The following is a 25,332-nucleotide window of genomic DNA, read 5'->3' on the forward strand; positions in this document are numbered from 1 at the left end:
AATTTTGTTTTAATGGGGAATTTTTTGTACAAAAGTTTGGCATGGCTATGGGTAATCCCTTATTTCCTGTCCTTAGCAATATTTACATGGAGGTTTTTGAGACAAAACTCTTACCAAGAATTTTGCCCCAAAAAGTTATTTGGTTTAGATATGTGGATGATATCTTCTGTATTTGGCCAGTTCACGAAAATCTCCAGGAATTCCTTAATAATCTCAATAATTTAGTCCCTTCTATAAAATTTACTGTAGAGGAAGAAAGAAATTGTAATTTGAATTTTCTTGATGTAACTGTCCATAGAAATGATAGAAATTTCACCTTTTCAGTCTTTCGAAAATCAACTAACATTGCCTCTTTTATTCATTACTACTCCAATCACCATCAAAGTGTTAAATTCTCTGTTTTTTCTGTAATGTTCCTAAGGGCTTTACGTGTCTGTAGCCCGCAGTTTATTGACGCTGGAATTAAAACTATTTATGATATTGCATTGAAACTTAAATACCCAAGGACTATTATAGATGTGGCATGGAAAAGAGCTAGAAAAACATTTTATTCAACTAATGGCAAACTTGAATTTAGTAAGAATAACATTCTAAAATTATCCTATGATGAAAGGTTTTTAGATATTCCTAGAATTTTAAAGCTTTTTAACATAAATGTTGTTTTCAGTAATATTAATGTCAAGAGTTTGATAATAAGAAATTCTCCTAAAGATCTTCCAGGTTGCATATATGAAATTCCTTGCAAAAAGTGTGATAAAGTCTATTACGGACAAAATTAATATATTCAGTTTTTACATGTTTTGGACTGTAAAGGTACTTTGTAATTTCGGTTAGGTTTGTGACCGTGTGATATCCGATAATCCTGGATTATCTCTTTTAATTTTTACCCTTTTGACAATTAACCATCTGGTATTCTTGATCTTGTTTTGTACCTGAGACCTTTCTCTCCAATTGTACTTCATTAACTCCTTGACAATGTCTGAGTAAAGACGAAAGCGCTTGGATTTCTGACTATCATTTTCCTGTGGGATTAGCTTATGTATATATAAATATATTTTAATATATATATATATATATATATATATATATATATATATATATATATATATATATATATATATATATATATATATATATATATATATATATATATATATATACAGGTTTCAATACCATGGTAACAGAGACGGATTTCTGCATTAATTTATATTTATTTATATGCATACATATATATATATATATATATATATATATATATATATATATATATATATATATATATATATATATATATATATATATATATATATATATATATATATATATATATACAGGTGTGTGTACAACTTATCCACGAAGATATGGAACGTGATGAATATGTAATAACGACAAATGCCACGAAGGGGCAGTGACACAACGGAGTGGTTGCTAGGCCTTCGACACACGGTCCTTTGCTACTAGCTAGCAAGGGACCGTGTGCCGAAAAGCTTAGCTACCCCTCCATCATTTCACTTTTCCTTCATATATAAATATATATATATATATATATATATATATATATATATATATATGTGTGTGTGTGTGTGTGTGTGTGTGTGTGTGTGTGTGTGTGTGTGTGTGTGTGTGTGTGTGTATAAAACGACCACATACTCGTACAGATTATCTAAAATTTTCCTAATCATCCCCTCTCTCTGTCTCTCTCTGTCTCTCTCTCGCAGGGCTCATCTCTCTCTCTCTCTCTCTCTCTCTCTTCTCTCTCTCTCCTGATATTTCTCGAGATGCGGGTTCGATTCCCGCTATCTTATATCAGAATTGCTTCATACATATTGCATTTAATACTAAAACTTCGTCGTGACAACCTTATCCAAAAAGTGTGAAGAATATGAAAAAGCTAAGAGGGCATTCTGGCTGTGACAATTACATACATACGTACCTGGTAAAAAGTAACCATCAGATTACATGCTATATATATATATATATATATTATATATATATATATATATATATATATATATATATATATATATATAGCATGTAATCTGATGGTTACTTTTTACCAGGTATATATATATATATAATTATATATATATATATATATATATATATATATATATATATATATATATATATAATATATATATAGCCTTAGATCTAAATTATATGAAGCAATTCTGATATCCGATAGTGGGAATCGAACCCGCATGCCGAGAAATATGAGAGAGAGAGAGAGAGAGAGAGAGAGAGAGAGAGAGAGAGAGAGAGAGAGAGAGAGAGAGAGAGAACGGGATGATAAGAAAAATCCTAGATAATCTGTACGAGTATGTGGTCGTTATCAAAGTAACTCGGGGGAAGAAGAAATGAGAAACAACCCAGACAAACTCCACCACACCGACCAAAGAATTACGATAAAAAGCGACCGAAGAAAATCAGCTCCAGAAATATAAACTCCAAAGTCTCTTAGAAAAACGGGTCTTACAATTATAAAACTTCGTTAATTTGGCGGTCTACAGAAAAATATCGGTTTTCCGAGTACGCTGTTGCAGAGAGAGAGAGAGAGAGAGAGAGAGAGAGAGAGAGAGAGAGAGAGAGAGAGAGAGAATTGGTCCGGGAAGATGACTGGCTAGGGAAAGGACTCGCGCGCAGAAGAGAAAGTGGTTTACATTTGCAACTGGAACCAAGAAGAAATAAAATGCAATTTCTCATTCCTCGAATACTTCGAGCATTAAACATCCCGCAGCAAGTGTAGCGTGTAAAATGTAACTATACAAACATCCAATTCAGTTCCCTCATCGGTGCACAGCATCTTATACTTTCTGTGGTTTGCACGCTGTATATCTTATCTCAAACCTGGAGGGAAACTGAGAAAGGAGAGAGTAAGAGGAGATCTTACCCAGATTAGACTCTGATATCGTCATCCAGTCGAGGAGAACCTCTGAATACATAATTCTCTCGTCGTTACCTCTTCGGCTAATTGATCTGGTAGCTCGCTCTATTGCGAAATAGGAACGGCATTCAGCCACACTTGGACGGATTATCCAAGACCAATATCTAGGAGCCAATCAGAATTTCTGTTGTAGATTTTTTTATTTCTTTTATTCTGTCCATAATGTTCTGAAATATAAACCTTATTAATTTAATTTCACCTGTTCGCGAAATATTCCATTCTATGAAATCTGGGAATAACACCATTTGGGTCAAGTTAACTTATAGAAATAAGAAGGCAGGAAGGAGAGTGAAAAGTGTAATGAAGTACATATCTATTCAACTGTAGATGATGACCAGTAAATTTCACCGTGCCATCGAATGCCAATTTAGTTTCACAAGTCACTGATCTTAGATGTGTGCTTTTGAAATATTCAATAAAATGCCTGCAAAAATCAGCATGTGATCTGAGGCATTTATCACTGCATAGGTCACTTCTTCCTTTAATAATAAAAGATGTGAAACTGCAATAAGTTCAGTTCTTAACATTGTTAAAGACTCTCCACTTTTATCATACGGGATCTGTTCTTTCGAATAGCGATTGTAAGTATTTTTGGCAGAAACTATAGTATGGCCGCCTTACTATTCTCTTTCATAAACACACTTAGACCTATCAAAACATGACTTATTAGAGAGGTATCCTCACTGAGCTCTGATAAAATGTTCACAAAACAGTGAACAGATCTCATGTCCACCTCACTTACTACATCGAATACACAAGACAGTAGTATATGTAAAGTAAGGCATACATCGCTTGTTATAAAAAGATTATCTTCTATAACTCCTTGCACAAAAAACCCATGAGGTCTTGACATAGCTTATCAGACGCGAGTCTTACATATGATCAGAGAAACTTGTGAAACTTAAAACTAAATTTCAAGATACCCTTCTTGATTCCTGCAGAAGCGCTGAGATTTACACTTGTGCTAAGATGAATAGGGGTCCTACACCAGTACCGCGCTGACATTAATTAATGAAATTCACAGTCCCTCGGAGGTGCAATCGTATAACGAAAGTTACAAGTTAAGTCCTACAATCTCGGCTACGATAATCCCTTCAGGCGCTTAGGACTGATAAGTTTCGACGATTGATCGAGCCCAAGATAGGGAGCTTTGCCTGGTTCGAGAAATATATTAGTACTCCAAGGAAGAAAAGAAGACGTAGAGATGCACAAGATGAATAGCTTAATCCATGGACTGTGGTCTTGATTAAGGAACACGACTCTTATGAAACACTGGAAAAGGCTTGGTTACGCATTACAATGAAACTATGCCAGTGCTGTCACAAATAACTGCAAAGTACATAAATTTGTATTAGTATAATATATATACTGTATTAAACTTTATGCGCATTACGTATATTACTAATCTAGGGCAATTGTTCCCAAACGTTAATCAACGTAGGTAGATAGTTAGGCAGTTGTCAAATCGACAACTCTGTCTTGGTCCACGTCATGAGGGTAAACAATGACACCAGAAGACGCTCCGGATCTTTCTTAGATAGTGACCCCAAGAGTTTTCGATGGTCGTTATTTAGGACTAATATTTGTTGGGGGTCATTATCTTTTTGATATTTACAGTCATTTGTTTATATTTTTACTGCAACCGCAACGGCCTTTTACTCAACACTCCACACAGGTGGATCCAAACCCTTGGGGGTCACAATCCAAGAAAGATCCGACGTTCCTTCTCCACTGTAATCCCCAAATCCCTTTCCCGACTTGGCAAATGAAATATAAGCAGCTTTAAAAATGTACCTTAACCCACAATAATGAGCAGAGCGATACAGGGAAGGGAAGAGAGCCCTCGTTGCAAAATGACATCGTCCGCGGATACTTCGTACCCTCGGAGGATGAGGAGGGATTCGGTACCCTTGTTAGGAGAATCAAACCGTTTTCGAATCTTAGGAAAGTGCTGAGTTCGTAATATTTACGAATCTGGATCAATATGGAGCGAGAGGAGACACCAGTTCTCCAAGGAACATAATTATCCAGCTGACAGTTATTATATCTTTTATTGATTCAACCCCAACAGCCGTTAAACAGTCTCTCTTACTAAGGTGTTGCCTTTAATCGTTTCATTTTAGCTGACGTGTGCGAGAATTTCATTCACAGGACTAAATTATTTTGTAGCTGTAAACCTCAATTCACTCTGCTTTTGTTTTTCATCCAAAATACTGATAAAGTTTGCTTTTTTAAGAAATAAATAAGGAAAACTACAAGTAATGACTTAGAGGTAAGTTAGAGGGATAGATTTCAGTCTGTGTGAAAGAAAACATTGCCATGTGGTAAAGCTTGAGTAGATAAGAACCATTTTTGTAAATCCGATGTTAAAAGTACCTCACTATCAGAAACTCGGAGATGGATCGCTTATAAAAAAATCTTCTAGTTCTCTCATTCGAAACTTAGTGCACGTGTTCAAGTTAGCATTTGGGATAAACACTGCAATGCACTTTAAGACTTAAAACTTTGCCTACTTGGTTTGAAATATTTCTAATATTTAGGAAATATTTTTAGTAACTATGAGTAGTTGTTACCGTATTGTTGTTTATGATAACTGGAAATTATACAAATCCTGAGTATCGTGCAATTCTCTTCGTATTTTTAGCAAAATTTAATATAATAAAAAGAAAAAAAAAACTTTGCTATATTGTCCTTAGAAAGCCCTTAATGAGGATTTCTGGGGACAATTTAACAGTTTTTTTTCATCTGATTATATTATTAAAGTTTGCTAAGAATAAGAAGAGAGTTGCACGATATTCAGGATTTGTATAATTTCCAGTTATCCCAAACAGCAATACAGTAACAGCTACTTATAGTTACTAAAATTATTCCTTAATACTAGAAATATTCCAAACCAAGTACGCAAAGATTTATGACTTAATGTACGTTGGACTTTATCCCAAATGCTAACGCGAACACATGCAGCAAGTTACGATTCAGAGTTTGTTATCTATGCGTGATAATAAAAATAAATGTGCTGTCGGTTTGCTTTAAAAATACAAGATAAAGTAAATAACCTTTTAGATGCCCCAGGCTTTGCCTTAAAGACGATGTATCTAAGTAGAGAGAATCGGGAGTGTAATAGGGTCAGCAGAAATTATATTATCAATAATATCAACTTCCAGTCTTCAACAGGGTGGTTCATCTTTGTTCCGTTGAAGACGAAAGATTCAAGAATCTTCTCATCAGATGAAAATATAATAAAAAGAAAAAAAAACCTTTGCTATATTGTCCTTAGAAAGCCCTTAATGAGGATTTCTGGGGACAATTTAACAGTTTTTTTTCATCTGATTATATTATTAAAGTTTGCTAAGAATAAGAAGAGAGTTGCACGATATTCAGGATTTGTATAATTTCCAGTTATCCCAAACAGCAATACAGTAACAGCTACTTATAGTTACTAAAATTATTCCTTAATATTAGAAATATTCCAAACCAAGTACGCAAAGATTTATGACTTAATGTACGTTGGACTTTATCCCAAATGCTAACGCGAACACATGCAGCAAGTTACGATTCAGAGTTTGTTATCTATGCGTGATAATAAAAATAAATGTGCTGTCGGTTTGCTTTAAAAATACAAGATAAAGTAAATAACCTTTTAGATGCCCCAGGCTTTGCCTTAAAGACGATGTATCTAAGTAGAGAGAATCGGGAGTGTAATAGGGTCAGCAGAAATTATATTATCAATAATATCAACTTCCAGTCTTCAACAGGGTGGTTCATCTTTGTTCCGTTGAAGACGAAAGATTCAAGAATCTTCTCATCAGATGAAAATGCCTCAAAAACTTATATTCTTTTGCTCTGATGATCAGTATAAAGATGATACATTCTTTCTTTGATTAATGATAGCAGATTAGATAAACGTCTTTTCGTATGAAAATGTATTAACAGCCAATATTTCTTTGCTTTGATGATATGCGGCCTGAACTGAAATTCGCAGAATGAGTCAATGTGCAAAACCTACTTATCCCGCAATCTGCTTGGTTGCGTTTTATGCCGAATGAACATCCTACTCTCACTTTCTCTCTTACGAGTGCTTCACAATATCCTCTATGCTTGTTTGTGTGTACCCAGCCCATCTCTCTCTCTCTCTCTCTCTCTCTCTCTCTCTCTCTCTTCTCTCTCTCTCTCTCTCTCTCAGAATTAAGAAACCCATTGGAAAAGAAAACTTTACCGCCAAGTTTCTCCTTTGAAGCAGAAGTTACCTTAGCACTTGGTTGTGTCTTGAAGTTGTGGCTCTTGCCAAAGTTAGAGGGAGCAATGGGGAGGAAAGGATAAACGGGAAGGTGGGAAAGGTCACAACAGAAAGGAAGAACTCTGATGACGAAGGGTGTAAAGTTCACTGGAAAAAAAAAAAAATAAAAATACACGGAATAGTTAGACACCGAACAGTGTCGCAGATTTCACGCTGATATCACTGAATCTTTCAACAGTCCTCCCTTTTAATACTTTATGTGACTGTCTTACTTCCTCCTCCGAACCTTTCTTCCAATCCTTAGGGCCAGCCCTAGGAGAGCTGTTCATCAGCTCAGTGGTCTGGTTAGACTAAGATATGCTAAACTTTTTTGCTTCAGCTGCGTACAATAAAATTAACAGAAGCAAAAATCAACGAATATAAAAGAAAAGAGAAGGTAACTGCAAAAAAAGCTGCTACAATTTACTCTCTGGAAACTGAAGGTTTTACTCTGTTTGTGAAATTGGAATCATTCAGCCCTATTAGCATCCATAAGGAACAACTTAATTATAGCCACTACATTCTACATTTCCCAATGGTGGGGAATTCGCAGCATTTAATGTGTTCAAAAGATAATTAAATGACGCAGTCCATATACCGTTAACGTTTCAGGCACCACATTGGAATAAATACATTATGTAATTAATTAAGTGCGGAAACTCATTGATGACTTCATTAAAGTCTGGACTTTGAAATCATTTGCTCTCTAACTACGTTTTCCAAAAGCCATTAGAGAGAGAGAGAGAGAGAGAGAGAGAGAGAGAGAGAGAGAGAGAGAGAGACGAGAAGAAGAGATAGAGGAGAGAAGAGAGAAAGAAGATTATGACAATAGCCACCAAAACAGCTTTCGTCACCTACTTTCCCCAGCGACATTAACACTTGTGACTGCAAAGGTTAAAATTAAATTTCCCTCAATGATGAAGCGACATCATAAGTTTCCTTTAAAACTGAGTATTCCTTTAGCACGTTGTAGGAAATGTCACTGAAAGTTAGCATTGATGTCGAAAAAGACGCGATTTGTTTACATTACTATCAAACTAAATTAGCTGAATTTTTTATTATTCATAGATTAAAAATTTTCCATTTTTATTATTTCATTTCTAAGAAGTAGGAAAACAGCAGTTTCACTGCCACTTTCATCGTCTGATTGCTAAGTCCGGAATATTACCTCTATTCAGAAGACTTCCACTGCGTTAACTTTGGACGTGTCGTGGAAAGCTTATCTGAGTTGCACTAACCCCTTTACTCGTCCCGAACCCCTTAATCACCTTGTTTTGCCTAATAATTGTTATTTCAGTCGGCAATCACTTTGTTATCATTCATTTGCACGACTGCCAAAGCATTCAGTAGGCGCTGGTCTACTGAAATGTGTTATGCAATTCTTGTCGGTTAATTTTCAAACACTTAATTAATAAAAGTGAACTGAAGTACATACCTATTCAACAGTCGATGATGACCAGTAAATTTCACCGTGCCAGCGAATGCCAATTTCGTCTCAAAAGTCACTGATCTTAGATGCGTGCTTTTGAAATATTTAATAAAATGACTGCAAAAATCAGCATGTGATCTGAGGCATTATTACTGTATGCCATACACAGGTCACATCTTCCTTTAATAACAGAAGATGTGAAACTGCAATAAGTACAGTTTATAACATTGTTAAAGACTCTCCACTTTTAGAATGGAATATTTTTTATATATTAACTTGCTTCTCACTCATGCGATTAGCAAAGAGCATTTTGATTGAGTTCGCTCAAGTCTTGTGCTGAATGTTCAATACATTTTTTCATTTTCATTCTGATCAGCTATCCTATCTGACATATTGTACACGTGCATAATACATATAAGTAAATTTCCTTTTTGTACTTGCCCTTAGTTAGTCTATATGCCCTGTTGATTGGCATTTTTGAACGCTATTCTCCGTTTTACTTCTTTTATGATTTCTCAGAATAATTCCACCCTAAAAATATATATATAAATATACTAAATATAATTAATTACTTGAATCTAATTATTGCAGATAAAATGGGGCAAGTTTTGCATATTGGGTCGAACAGACTGAGCAGGAACTGGGCTTTCAAGGTTTTTGCACTTACCGCTTGATGGAAAATTTGACAGCTGGAGATTTAAAAATTGATATTGTGAGAGAGTCTGGAAGCCCAGTTTTTATTCAGCCCGTAAAGTACGCAAAATTTGCTCTGTTTTATTTGCAATAATTAGATGCAAGTAAATAATTATATTCAGTAAATATATAAAGATACTTTAAGGTCAAATTATTCAGTCAAACCAAAAAAAACAAAATTAACACTGAGAAAAACGTTCAAAAATACAATTCAGCATGTTTATTGACTAATTAAGGGGAAAGTACGAAAGGGAAGTTTACATACTATATTTAATACGCACGTTAAGTAAAAAAATAAAAAAAAAAACATGTGAGATAGGATAACTGAAGCCTCGGTTGACTTAAATCATATCCCGGGGGTTGAAGATGAGGGGTTTTCCCACCGTGGGAGCACGATGGCCGGAATGAATCCATCCATCACTGCCTCATTTGACATATTTTGTGAATGATGTCAAAACTTCTCTTGCAAACATGATTCGGAGAGCTTAGAGCATCCTTTTAGTTATTTTATTACATGCGGCCCGTCACACCAGGTTTGTTTGTTTATTTGTATGGTGTTTTACTTTGCATGGAACCAGTGGTTATTCAGCAACGGGACCAACGGCTTTACGTGACTTCCGAACCACGTCGAGAGTCAACTTCTATCACTAGAAATACACATCTCTAACCCCTCAGTGGAATGGCCGAGAATCGAACTCGCGGCCACCGAGGAGACAGGCAAAGACCATACCAACCACGCCACTGAGGCGCCGTCACGCTAGATGATCTCTGCCAACATTTGAAAACGATGAGGTGTTAAAAAGTAGAAGGGCTCTTGATCTCTGCCAGCATTCTTGAATTTATTCTATATATTATTTTCTCATTTTTTCTAAAGGATGTATGGCTTCCAGTCAGCTCAATGTTCTAGAATAAAAGACAGAAGTAACCTAAGCCAAATGATAAAGACAAAAACTGCACGTCACACTGAGTTCAACGCAGGCGACTCATGTGAACGACGATGGCATCCATTTATATGTATCTATATATCTACCCACCTATCGCTCTCTCTCTCTCTCTCTCTCTCTCTCTCTCTCTCTCTCTGATCTTTTTTGCTATTAAACTCTCGCCTTTTCTTTCATTTTTTTCACGAAATTATAAAAAAAAAATCTATCATTTTGTTTGTTAATGATTAATTAAAAAGTGAAATTCCAAAACAAACAATCAAGAGAAGTTAGTCACACTAATTGTCCATGAAGCTTTGGTTTTCTGTTCATTAACGAGACCGTTGGGTGACTTCATTGGCAGAAAAAAACATCAAATGCACTTTATTGAGGTCCTACGCGCTACAATATTGCATTGCCTTCCTATGTAGAGTTAACAAATTGCATAACTGAAGTGATTTTATGCAGCAATAAAACATTTTCTTTCTCCACCTAGAAGTTGAAATCCTCACTTTCGCTCTAAACTTGACACCAGCTTTTGATCTTGCCTCGTACGGAGAGTTAATGATATTTAGTAATGCAATTAAATTCAATATGAATTCCATTAACTCGTAAATTCATTCAATTTCTACAAATTAAAATCCACTCGCACCAATTAGACAGAGTCCCCAGCAAATCCCTACGGGTCATGACGTCATCACCGTGACGTCAGAGAGCAGGAGAGAAGAGGCAACACAATGATTCCAAATTTAACAACTTCGGCGCAATCGAGTTTTCTGTACACCGTATAATGCTGTATGAAACTCTCAGCCACGGCCCATGAAACTCTCAGCCGCGGCCCATGAAATTCTCAGCCACGGCCCATGAAACTCTCAGCCACGGCCCATGAAACTTTAAGCCACTGCCCGGTGGCACCCATAGCGATGCCAGACGAACGATCATGGCTAACTTCAACCTTAAATTAAATAAATACTGAAGCTAGAGGGCTGCAATTCGGTATGTTTGATGATTGGAGAGTGGATGATCAACATATGCATCAATATGCAGCCCTCTAGCCTCAGTAGTTTTGAAGATCTGAGGGCGGGCAGAAAAAGTGCGGACGGACAGACAAATAGCTATCTTAACAGTTTTCTTGAACAGAGAACTGAATTCCAGCGAAATAATTCTCTCAAGACATCCTACGTGAATATTTCATAAATCCGAACGTTGCCAGTGGGGTTATTTAGGATGACTCTCCGAAGAGCGTTAATTTTACAAAAGCTGACAAGCTGTTTACCCCGTCTCTTAGGACATTCCTCGAGGCACAGCCAGGTTGTCACAGTGATCTGTCTCTCCTCTCACTTCTCCCCAGCCTTGGGCAGATTCCCTCATGGCCTGTCTCTTCCTCACAGCAACGTCTCTTGCGCCACCCCTCCCATTTCTCTTCCCTTTAGAGAACTTCTCTCATCCTCCCTCTCCTCCTCATCCTCCTCCTCCTCCTCATACATTCCTCAGCATTAGATTCACTCTTCGCCTACGCCTTCAACTTATCCCGCTCCCAAAACTCTCAATCAAGACCCGTTCCGCCTGCTCTCTCTCCCCTTCAGATACTTTGCCTTATCCTCTTTTCCCTTTGCCCAAAAAGGTCTCATCGTCGGTGCAAGGGGCCTCCAACCCGCCCCATCCCCTCTGCAAGGCGAGGACTTGACTCATCAACAACATAGGGAAAGATGACTGACTCGTAAGTGCATATCTTTCTGAACAGGACGAATACTGCTCTCTCTCTCTCTCTCTCTCTCTCTCTCTCTCTCTCTCTCTCTCTCTCTCTCTCTCTCTCTCTCTCTCTCTCTCTCTCTCTCTCTCTTTTGAAAAAGAGTATGCTGCTTTTCTATCCAGCGTCGCTTTCAAGTTCATGGGAATAACTTGTCTCGTTATTAAACATATATCAGTAGCTTAGAGATGAGTGATTTTTATGCCTTACAAGAAAAGGATTCATTTGAGCATTTTTACTTCCAAGATTATATCGTTTACATATTAAGGTTTACAATATGCGCTTCAACAAGTTTTGCCAGTCATTTACAATTTTATATATTAACAGCACAACGAAGCTCTTTTTAGAAAATGCCCATTAAAAACGTTGAAAAACAAAATTCGGTAAAAATGCATTTTCAGGATTTTAACATCAACCTTTGTCGAATCATAGGTGCTATACTAATACCACAAAGTATATATCATTATATACCATTAGAAAGGTAATTTAATCTACTACAATTTCGTATATAATAATGGTTTTGATAAAATGCATTCTTCAAGGTATAACGCGAAAATGTAAAACAGAATCGCGATTTTGGGGTGGGGGGTTTTGCTCCCCTAAAAATTTTGCTAGGCTCCCGGACTTTTTTTCTTTTGTTAGGGCGGGGGGTGCGGGAACCTATCAGAACACATTGATGAAGGAATTATTTGGTTAAAAATTTTTCCCGGTTCGACCCTTAGATTCCCTTCCTATGCAGAGTTTAATTGGGAACCCTTTTCGAACCATACCATCTTCACAAATTGAGGATGATACAAATTTTTTCCCGGTTCGGCCAGTTCTGATGCTAAAGTCCCTTACAAATAGAATCTTCTTGAAAATAATCTCATTAAGTTCCCACACCCAAATGACTGTCCCTGGCTTCATAGAATTAACCTTATCTAACCCACCTAACCTATCCTACCCTACGGGTCATGCCAAAAACACCGGGGCTCATGCAATACTAGTATACTTAAGTCCTAAACTCAATGAGAAGGCCACGAAGCTTTGCTATCCTAATCCTAGTTTAGTTCAGGTTAATGACAAGGTTACACGACCAGTGCGACTGCGATATAGAAATGGCTAAAAGTCCGACAAACCACGTAAATGATCCTTTCATAACTAATATCAGTCATTCTTTATGACGACAATTAAGTTAAACATTATCATATGGAAAATTTCGTTGTAAAGGATTTATACAAATTTTGGGTATTACCCAATGACGACAGAAAAATTACAAGAATGACAATTGGGAAAATACTCTCACCTTTAGGAAATAAATAAAAAAAATAAAAAAGATAAACCATCATCTCTACTCAGTTTTCAAATAGGTAAAATTAAAAAAGAAATGCTGCCAGAAATGATGAACTTTCATCATTTCTGTGATATCAATAGACAGACAACACGCGCCTGCAGGGTATATTTGGAGAATATGATAACCAAGAGGATGTAATAAGAATCTGTAAGTTGCTCTTACATATAAAAGAAATAAAATCATATCATTGGTGTTACTTACTTTGGATGCCAGTCGTTCACGGAGCTTAAATCCAGCAAGTTGCGTAAGGGACAGACGCCAAACACAGAACTGCAACAGAAATAATTAATTCATAAAAGAAATGCAAGAAAACTGAGCTGAAGTTCAGTGTAAAAAGTAAAGGTTCTAGTTACTGTAAAAAAAAAAAAAAATCCTTCAACCACAACAGTCTTTCAACAAATGCTCAGTAGGTTATCGAGTTTTGACTAAAAAGAATTTCAGTGTGTTGACAGACGTGCATTCTTTATTTGGAACGGGGAACTAAGCAATCTGACTTGATATGGTTTTGCTAAATCGAAGTTAATAAGTAACAAAATAAGTTGAACACAGTTAATCAGTATTTTGTTCAAAAGGCGTTTAGGAAATCAAACATGTCATGTAATTACTTCTATCTAAATATATAATGAGAATAAATATCCAATTATTTCAAGAGCGAATAATGTATAGGAAATTATATATATATATATATATATATATATATATATATATATATATATATATATATATATAAAACAACATACCTAAAAAAGATCACCAATAAACAAAAATAACTGAATACTATCAATACGAAATGCATAAAAAGGAAAAGGAATTTGACTAGTACAAAAACTTAAAGGATAATGTTAAAACTCTTCACTATTTTATCTATGATAATATTTATATATAATATATATATATATATAATATATATATTTCAATATATACATATATATGCATATATACATATAGATATAGTGCATATATATATATATATATATATATATATATGTGTGTGTGTGTGTGTGTGTGTGTGTGTGTGTGTATTTCTAAACACACACACATAAATATATATACAAACAATTTCCACTATCAGCAAAACATACTTATACCTAGCACAAACAATTCCTCGACCATGATAGCACAGATGCTGCCCAATCGTGATTATTCAAATAGTAATTTCCCTATACCGTTGTCTCTCTCTCTCTCTCTCTCTTGGTGTCACATTAATGTTGCCTAACTTCGCAACATTAAAATTCCTGAGCTGCATCGAAGAAGTAAACTTCATTGGGAATTTTGTGGCAGACATCCACAAGGTCTCTCGGTTCATTTCTTTTCTTGACAAAGAAAAATCAATAAATAAAAGAGGGAGAATAAAGTGGAGAAAAAAGAAAAAGGGGAAGATTAAAACCGAAAATCGACCAACCTTGGATACCAATCGTCTCAACTCAAGGCTTCATTTATATGCAAATCAGGTTTTGTATATTTTTTCGGGGTCGTGTTTCATACTTCTTGAATGGCTAAACATTTAATGTAAATACTGTTTTACATGTTTACCTAAAGAACATTCAAAGGAGAAAATAAGCCACTTAAAGAAACAAAAATAAATGCTAAATGATTTGAAGTTTAAAAGCTCGAGATCTGAAATACTTTTTCCAAGTAAAGTTTGCAGATGTATATCAGTCAGTATAGGTGCAGAAAATATATATATATATTTTTTTTATGGTGTTTTTACGTTGCATGGAACCAGGATGTTATTCAGCAACGGGACCAACATCTTTACGTGACTTCCGAACCACGTCGAGAGTGAACTTAGCAGATCAAGACCATAGCGATCACGCCACTGAGGCGCATTGCAGGAAATATGTGTCTGTCGAAAGTGTTACTAATACTGTCATTGCACTCAGGTGCGTATTAAAATTATCATTTTTTTACTGTTATTATGCACATTTGTTATCTCAACATTTATGCTAAATCTTCCAAAAATATTTTTCCTTGGTTCCTCTAGTCGATCACTCATGAGAGAGAGAGAGAGAGAGAGAGAGAGAGAGAGAGAGAGAGAGAGAGAGAGAGAGAGTCTGTGCGTGCGCGTGAATGTACTGAGGCGATTAAATTCATGCCGCAAAAAAGGATGAAACTATTCATTTACTAAGCTGCTGTTGCAACAAGCCAAATATGCTCTCGGTGTCATATCAACATCTATTGTCTTCCGGAAGATTTTGCTTCCTTTTAATATAAATGGTAAGAATGTTTCTGAATATTTGAATCGAAGTATATAATATGTATTACTTTCCTTCCTTCCTTCATTCGAGAACAATGTAACTATCGTTTGCTTGCTTGGAATGCTTCAATATTGACAGCAGACTTAATATATGCCATCAGCAGTCAAGTTTAATGTTTTGTTCCTATGTCGATCACAATTTTACTCTTGAATTTTAGAATTGCAAAGTGACATGATTACATCGTATGAAATGGATAGTTTTTAAACAGTTCCCCAAAATTAATTTGCATATACATAGCTGGGGAAAATAAGCGCTATTTATGCAATCATGTTAAAAGTTAAACAAAACACGTTCCACAGTTAGAAAATACTTCCTTCACAACGACTTGCTCAACTTCATTAAAAGTGAGGGGAAAAAAGTTAATTCCTTATTCCAGTGGAATTTTTAACGGATGAGAAGTTTTTGCCCGAGGCTTCTGGATGTAGAACTGAATTATACAACACTGGGACCTATAAGGTCATTCAGTGCTGCAAAGGAAATTGAGAGTTGGTAGGTCTGAAAGGTGAAACAGGAAGAAAACTTTTCAATTACTCTATGAAATAACTGTTACAAGAGGGTGGATAGGAAGATGGAAGAAAGGTAATATGAATGGAGGTGCAGTAAAAGGAATTAAACGGTTTGCAGCTAGTGGTCGAAGGCACTGACGGCACTAACCCCCTTCGGAGTTTTAGACGTAGAAGTCACACTTTGTAATGGCTTTAGAATTTTTTCCCCCGAGAGAGATTCCTTGTGAATTCCTCAAAACCGTGACAGACAAACACGGGACAAGAGTAGGAATGAATGGTAGTTGAAAGCACGACATGGAACAAGGAAATCAAAGAGACAAGAAATAATGTTAGAGAGACGACAAAAGGATGATGAACAGGGTTGCACATACAACGCTTCGGAAAAGAGAATGAACTTTGCAAATTAACAATGAATTTGGTAACATGAAGCAGTAGTTACAGATGGAAGACATACAGGCAGTCAGGCATGTAAGAAAGAAAAACTAAATAATTTCACATGACAGCATTTCCATATGCTTGTCAAGCGTTATAGTTAAAAAAAAAAAAAACTAATTGAATGGGGAGACTGTTGATCTTTGGCTCTCAATTATACAGCAGACTAAAAAAAAAAAAATGTTAAAAGTTGGAATTTTCATTAAACCTAAAGTGAGTTTTACCTAGCACGAAATTGCTTCGCACGTACTTTCAAAATTTTGAAGGGTTTTCCGTAACAAATTACTCGCCGAGTATCTTTACCGTTTTATTACAGAAATCACTGCGTCAATGTTAATACTGAAAGTCATAGGTGCGCACAAAAAAAAACATGTAAATACACCAGTTTTTTTTCCAAAGGCCAAACAATTAGCCGAAGACATATCAGCTTGTACAGTAAATACACAAGGAGACACTAGATAGCAACTATACAAGACTGATGTTAAACTGGTGGAGTGAATCGTGTCAATGAAATACATTATACCAAAAGAATATTGATTTAATGATCTTCAATCACCACTGAAAAGTTATTCAATCATATGACAATGAACCGGTCGCTTAACCGCTCAGTCATCCCCGGAATTCATTTACACAAATAGTCCTCGGCAAGGCGTAGTGGAATAATCAATATACCTTTAATTACCTGACCATTGTTAGTTATGTGCTGAAGGGCAGAGGAGGAGGAGGAGGGGGAGGAGGAAAGGATACCTTGGAAACCTGGTGTCGTGAATGGAAGGGAAGGGTATGGGAAAAGATATAGTGAAGAGAACACACACACACACACACACACAAACGGGCAGAGAACGACACAGGGGGACAAACGGAAGTCTTGGAAACTTAGCGGACAACATGAATGGCAGGCGTGAATTTTAATATACATATTTATGCAATATGGGAAGAGAGAGAGAGAGAGAGAGAGAGAGAGAGAGAGAGAGAAGGGGAGGGGTTACAAGGATTAGGATGTCTCAAAGACTTGTTGGTCCATCCGAGGAGACATCGTGTGCTCACTTATCTGTAGGAACAGGCTTACTGTTCATTCACAATGTCCTAATAATTTTGCCTAGCTTTCTTTTAAACTCTTCCACACGGTTGCTGTTTACAACTTCTAGTGGCCGTTTATTCCACGTGTCACATATCTTGTATGTAAAAAAGTTTCCACAATGGGATGTGTTTTATCTCTTCAGTTCTAGTTTCCATCCATTATTTCTTGTCTGGTTTTCGTTTAATGTAAATAGGTTACTGTCTACTTTTGTTATGCCTTTCAGTATTTTAGAGAGAGAGAGAGAGAGAGAGAGAGAGAGAGAGAGAGAGGTTGGGAATGCTAATGTAACGTTATGGAACACCACGTAATTAATTCTAATCATAATTATGTTTGTATGGAATCTAACTAACTTAATTTTACTAAGGAGAATATTGACACTGACTCATTCGCAACTGTTAATTCGCTCTTGTAACTGCGCATTAAACGCATTAGGAATATCAGTCAAGGAATATATAAACTCTTTTCATGCATTTCAAAAGAAATTTGTAAAATGTAAAGATTCTCGGGAAGATACCTTAACCCGGGCTTAGAGCAAAGGTACGAGTAACCTGCAAAGGATAAACACGGTTTTTAAATAGAGTACTGACCTCAGAAGCAATAAAATTAATCAGTGCACTGTTCCTTTCTATCTATCTATCTATCTATCTATCTATCTATATATATATATATATATATATATATATATATATATATATATATATATTATATGATATATATATATATATAGCGTAAGGGTTTAAATGGAGACATCTGTTTCATATGGGCGTTTATTCAAAGCAACGTTTCAGGGACCAGCCCCTTTTCAAGCTGAAAACTATCAATAATAAAATAAAATTAAAATAATTACTCATCTAAAAATCATACAATTACAATACATAAAGCAAATTAAAAGAACACCGACGAAGCTCAAGTACCACTTCCAGTAGAGGAAGGAAGACGAGTGACTAAAAAACCAAAACAAAACACGAAGGTATCCCTGTTGTTTACGCCAGGTACAGAGGGGTTGGAGGCAGTTTGATTGTTCAGTTTCGGAACAATCGTCTTTATAAAGAGCGATTCGAAGACCGCTAGCTGCTGCGGAGAAGACGCTTTTGAAGGGATCTTAAAGTTTTTATATTCAATATTGACTGCATTTCTCTGTTTGGTCACGGATGCTGGAAAATTCAGATGATAATTTGACTCCAGTACGGAAACTCACCCCCCTATGGCAATCTATTCGGACCTTAAGAAGTCTTCTTGAGGCTCCTATATATGTAATCTAGGAAAATATATCGGAGCCTCAAGAAGACTTCTTAAGGTCCGAATAGATTGCCATAGGGGGGTAAGTTTCCGTACTGGAGTCAAATTATCATCTCCTGAATTTTCCAGCATCCGTGACCACACAGAGAAATGCAGAGTCAATATTGAATATAAAAACTTTAAGATCCCTTCAAAACGTCTTCTCCGCAGCAGCTAGCGGTCTTCGAATCGCTCTTTATAAAGACGATTGTTCTGAAACTGAACAACCAAACTGCCTCCACCCCTCTGTACCTGGCGTAAACAACAGGGATGCCTTCGTGTTTTGTTTTGGTTTTTTAGTCACTCGTCTTCCTTCCTCTACTGGAAGTGGTACTTGAGTTTCGTCGGTGTTCTTTTAATTTGCTATATATATTGTAATTTATGATTTTTAGATGAGAAATTATTTTAACTTTATGTTATTATTGTAGTTTTCAGCTTGAAAAGGGGCTGGTCCCTGAAACGTTGCTTTGAATAAACGCCCATATGAAACAGATGTCTCCATTTAAACCCTTACCGCTATGTATCTCGTCTGAGGCTTCCCCTTCGGTTGATATATATATATATATATATATAATAATCGTATATATATATATATATATATTATATATATAATTTTATATATACTATCTATAATTTCATAATTTTTATTACATTCCTGGGCGTAATTATTTTTTCCAGCCGGCTGTATGTTCGTTTGTACCGTTAACCTAACGTATTTGTATTGCAATCGTCTGTCACTATGTATCAGTCTTCTTGAATATGCCCAAACCAGTCAGGATGTATGCCATGGGATTCATGTTTGCCTGTGGTAAACTCTGCAATATATATATATATATTATATATATATATATATATATATATATATATATATATATATATATATTGCAGATTTACCACAGGCAAACATGAATCCCATGGCATACATCCTGACTAGTTTGGGCCCTATTCATGAAGACTGTACATCGTGACAGATACATAGTGACTGATACATATATATATATATATATATATATATATATATATATATATATATATTTTTATATATTATATATATATATATATATATATATATATTCGTGTATATGTATATATATTTCAATAGGTGAAAATAACATTAACGAGATCTAAGGCATATTTCCTTTTAAAATTTGATAAGACTCTATTAAACTAATAAACATGTCGGAATAAGAAAGACCCGGTTACCTCTGTGGGAATGCCTGTCATGAGTCTATCAAGAGGGCATGACGCCCTTGTCAAGAAGGCGCCGTTAGGAGACACATCGTGAAAAACCACGGCTACCAACCACACATGAGTACCTATACTCTCTTTTTTCCATCTGTCCACCCGCCTGTGGTGTTTGCGTATGGTAACACTGCGTCCCGGGCTTTAGATAGTTACGTTATGTGTAAGTTTTAGGTAAATAAAGGGATATCTGGGTATATTTGTAACTGGAAAGTGTTTTAATAATCTACTGTATGCTAATTACACCGTTAATATTCGAAATAGGATATTGTTATCATTGTTGAATGTAAGCTGAATGTAACTATCTAAAGCCCGGGAAGCAGTGTTACCATACGCGAACATCACAGGCGGGTGGACAGATGGGAAAAAACCGAGTATAGTCTCGGTTATTATCATCCCGGACAGTGCCTCAGAAACCTGCCAATCCAGAACCTAGAGAGCTGCAAGTAGTAAATATAACACATTTCTTGAATGACACATGTCGCATTCCAGCAAATCCACAAATACCTCTCGGACATAACTTCCGACAAATGAAGTCCACTAATAGCTCAACAGATGGGCACTGAAGTTTGTCATCAGCCATTGAGAAAATCATCAAGTTGCTGTTATGCATCTTTGTGGAGCAAAATTAGGCTGAGGGTTATTGATAATGGATCATTCAATATCAAAGACCTAATTTAGGGAGTGTAAATTATCTTACCGACCTCCTTAGATAAGCCCACTACAGGAGGCACATTAGAGGTACCGCTCAGCCAGGGTAGTGATTGCGGAATTTTCGTATAATGGCTGATGATTATCGATATTTCTTTGCTGCGAACAATATGTGTAAATAAGTAAAAGAAAAGGACGAAATGCGTTATTACCATAAGAATATGATGCTGTGAATAGTATGTGGATAGTAGAAAGTTCTGTTCCTCCGAGAGAGAAATCAACAAGAGATTTTAAAGATTAACTTTGAAATTAACGTCACTGAGGCAGCACACATATATATTTCATGTAACGTTATTCTAATCGTTGGTAGTTTTATATCTATTTCCACTTCCAGGTTCAAAACGATAGTTCATTGGTGACATTTAAAAACAAAATATGAATGATATGCAGATACAGTCGACGTAATCGAATCAATCAAATAATCTGCAGGACAAAGCGGGATTTGCGAGTTATTCGAAGCAAAATCCGTCATAAGTAAACCGATTACAAGAGCAATCGCTTTTGCCCGGCGTTTCGTCAAAGAATTTATACATTATGCAACGGCATGTTAACACAAGCACCAGAATATATAGTCAATGATATTGGTTGGTTTTGTGCAATAAACGTCAGATGAATATATATCAACTACGATATATAGAGTACCTATAGATGTGTGTGCCATAAGGAAGCACACGTGAGAATATATAACAAGACTGAGAGTTACTCTCCATGATGAATATTGAAATAGAAATTCTAAAAGCACTATCAAATCAGTGGACTAAAATGAACTATCTTTCTATCACTAGACAGAACCGAACATTCGCCCATGTGCGTTTAAATCCGCAAACAAACAGATATTTGCCTGTCTGACAAATGACTTATCTAAACGAACGCTTCTGTGTAATTAGAATTGACATTCATATGGAAACCTTCCCGAGACAATTGCTTAGTATGTTTAGTGGTACATGCTTTGTTTCACTGCTCCTTTTCTTACATAATGTTTCCATTTCAGTCACAGCTGCATTTCATTTCATTACCTAATTACGATTTAACGAATAGCTTCCCCGCAGTCATTTCACAAAATGGTTAAATCAAGCGTTTTTCTTCCTAATTAAGATTAGCGTTACTATGAAGTTTTTGGCAACTGTAAAGTTTAAGGAAGGTCATTTAGAGAGAGAGAGAGAGAGAGAGAGAGAGAGAGAGAGAGAGAGAGAGAGAGAGAGAGAGAGAGAATTTAAAGATGTCATAATCAACTCATCTGAACTTTGAGAGAGAGAGAGAGAGAGAGAGAGAGAGAGAGAGAGAGAATTTAAAGATGTCATAATCAACTCATCTGAGAGAGAGAGAGAGAGAGAGAGAGAAGAGAGAGAGAGAGAAAATTTAAAGTTGTCATAATTAACTCATCTGAACAGAGAGGAGAGAGAGAGAGAGAGAGAGAGAGATGGGCTAGGTACAAACTGATGGAGTTGGGTTCTTCAACAGAAGTAGTCTATTGTTTACAGTCCTCCGTAACTAACGAAAACAAGGACTAAGCTGTTGTGGCGGAGGTGAAGGTGTCGTGATTAACACGAAACGTCTGTTACCTGAATGAGGGTTTAAGTCATCCCTTCGGCTTTCCATTTCCCTTCCTCTCCATTCATTCAGATCTCCCTCCTCGTCCTTTCAGCTGCCTAGGCTCGCTTTTACCTTCTATGATCTCTCTCTCTCTCTCTCTCTCTCTCTCTCTCTCTCTCTCCTTTTGTTTCGGGAAAGAAAGGAGACAAAGAAAGATAAGAGGACGAGGAGCTGGGCGGGGCAAAAGACAAAAACTCAAAGAGGAAAAAACGAAGGACGGAGAATTGTAAAGTAGAGGGGAAGAAGAAAGACGAGGGAAAGGGGAAAAAGAATATGAGGGAGACTCAAAGTGGAAAGACAATGATTAGAAAGTTATAAGGGAAAAGGAAGAGGGGAAGAAGAAGAGGAAAATAAGAATTTAATTTGAATATTAGGAGGTAAGATGTTACAATCGTGATGGGGAAAAAAATTAGTTAACGCAGTGAAATTCTTTTAAGTTACAGCACGATAACTAACAAGCTGTTGAAAACCGAGAAGGAATCATTATTAGATATCCGTTTAAAAAGAGAGATGTTCAAATGGACACCAAAATAAAGTAGAAATAGAAAAGTGACGCCTGATAAGAAAAATTGGGCAGTGCATTGATTCTGTTCGAAAGTCGTTAACGACATAACAACAGGACTGTAATAGTTATATTAAAAACGACAGTCCTCTCACAACCCTTAAAAGGAAGATTAGCTGAAAAAGCCAACGAGAAAGTAAGAGATAAAACTTCGCCATCAACTGGGAAACTATAAACATTTCTGTCTATATTTGAGTCATCTTATCGCATCCCAGAAAATGGCGCCATAATTTGTGACCTATGATACACGATGCGGAGTTTCTTAACGTTCATTACTACGGCCTAATTCTATGGAATTTATGGATCCACAAGAAAGCATCCGAAAGCTGCTGGCATCATCGTGCAGGATTTTTTATTTTCATCTGAATAACAGGAACTTGTTAAAGGACTCACCTGCACGTTTATCAATAGTTTCATATTAATATTCAATATAATATTAGTAGAATAAGACGAGTAGCAGATATATTACAATCTCTATTTATATAATCCTTTAGGATTTATAGTGAAAGAAGAAGAAACTTGGTGGTATTTTATGAGGTATCGTATATGAAAGTATTTCATGCCAGATGTTTTAAAAAGAACGAAAAAATGTGCACCCACTTTTGTATACTAGAATGAAATTCAGCTTTGAAGACTAATAATAATAATAATAATAATAATAATAATAATAATAATAATAATAATAATAATAATAATAATAATAATAATATGATCGCCGAAGAATAGAAAGTGAATGATAATCATCGTTATCACTGTCAGGAAATTTGACGATCTCAGTCAAATTTCCCCACCCCCTAAAAGATGGGTCGAAGGAGATTAGGATACCCTAAGTATTGGTGGGAACGGGCACACATTAATTAAGGCAAGGAAAAACTATTTTGGGAAATGAAAAAGGCAGAAAAGGAACATTTAAAAGGTATGAAAATAATTATAGTTCCATCACACCCATCAACAGAAAGCTAGATCATTTTAAGTTGATAATCAATTACAAGAACACCATCAGGAATAAAATAGTTAGGAATAAGGTTGGTCGAGGGGGAGGAGGCAAGAGGGGCATATATATGGCAGCTACGAAAGGTTGAGGCTTTCCCACAATTAGCGGCGTTGACACGTTTCCCATCTTGCCAAGTGAGGTATTTAATTCTAATCCAAAAAGGTACATTTTGAAGATTAACCTCGAGGTTAAGGTTAATCCTGAAAGTGGATAAATTTTAGAGTACTGTCCAGCAATTTACCTTTATTCCCAAGTGACTTCGTTTTAAAGTAATTTATGCCATGTGTATGCATGTATGTATATAACTCCTTATCAAATTTCGTATTGAACAATTAGAAAAATGTACAGGAAGGTCGAAGTATAATATCTCGATCCTCGTGTTTTCCTTTGTGTCGACGAATGGAGGGAGGTGACAGTCAATCCGCTTATTACTATAACCCTTAGCGGTCACTTCCTTAATCGTCTATACACGAACAAATGGCAGCGCCGCTCGGAAAATCTGCCAAATCTACCAAATTATGACCCTTTTACCTGAAAAGGTTGAACGGGTTTAAGAAAATATAGCAGCAGTTGTGCTACTATTTTTGGCATGGTCTGTGCGCTGACTACCATATACAACTCCATAATGTAGTATAATTGCCCAGAACATTGACAACGACAGAGGCGCCATATCCAGAGCATTTACACAATTAATGGCACAAATATCAATACAGAATTCCAAGAACAACTGTCCTGTTATATTGATCACAATTTACATTTCATAAAGAGGACCATCAATGAAAGCAAAGTAACGAGCTTTAATCCCATACATGATCCACAGCACATATTTTGTGAATCTTCGACTCGCTTCAGAGGTGCTTTCAAAATAATGGTAGAAGGTGAAAAAAAATCTAGTGTTATGAAAAGTTCGCAAATTACCTAAGCGAAGTACTGGCCTAAACCAAAACATAGACGCATGAAGTATATAACAATGATATTTGAGTTACAGACTAAACAAGTGCAAACAAACTTAAAACCGCCTCTATTCTTTATCAAAACAATGGCCCCTTTGTCATCTGCTACTTGCCTATAATTCTCTTATGTGATGATAAGGAATCTAGAGAACAAAGCAGGTATTTGTTTTCTACCGTGTTAACGGGTAACCGAGTACAAGGTGGTTAGTTGGTGAGATTTTTGACGCTCGAAATCACCTATTTCAAAGTAATTTCAGAACAAATTAGCAAGTAAATGGTTGATGATAGCAGAGAAATTACCACCCAATCTTTGAAGGTAAAGAAAAGGACAATAACTGGTAGGTGTCCCATGATGCCAAACGGATTTTTATTTGGTT

At 36.1% G+C, this 25,332-nt stretch overlaps 1 long non-coding RNA gene across 2 annotated transcripts in view; it reads right to left on the minus strand.

Moving 5' to 3' along the window:
- LOC135196281 (uncharacterized) overlaps positions 1–25,332 on the minus strand; it is a 135,045-nt gene that overhangs the window by 61,848 nt on the left and 47,865 nt on the right. For both annotated transcript variants that reach the window (XR_010310357.1, XR_010310358.1), the window contains one exon: positions 13,547–13,615. This is a non-coding gene — a long non-coding RNA (uncharacterized LOC135196281). The remainder of the gene's footprint in view (positions 1–13,546; positions 13,616–25,332) is intronic.

The sequence above is a fragment of the Macrobrachium nipponense genome, chromosome 17 (assembly GCF_015104395.2).
Source record: "Macrobrachium nipponense isolate FS-2020 chromosome 17, ASM1510439v2, whole genome shotgun sequence".
Lineage (NCBI taxonomy): Eukaryota > Metazoa > Arthropoda > Malacostraca > Decapoda > Palaemonidae > Macrobrachium > Macrobrachium nipponense.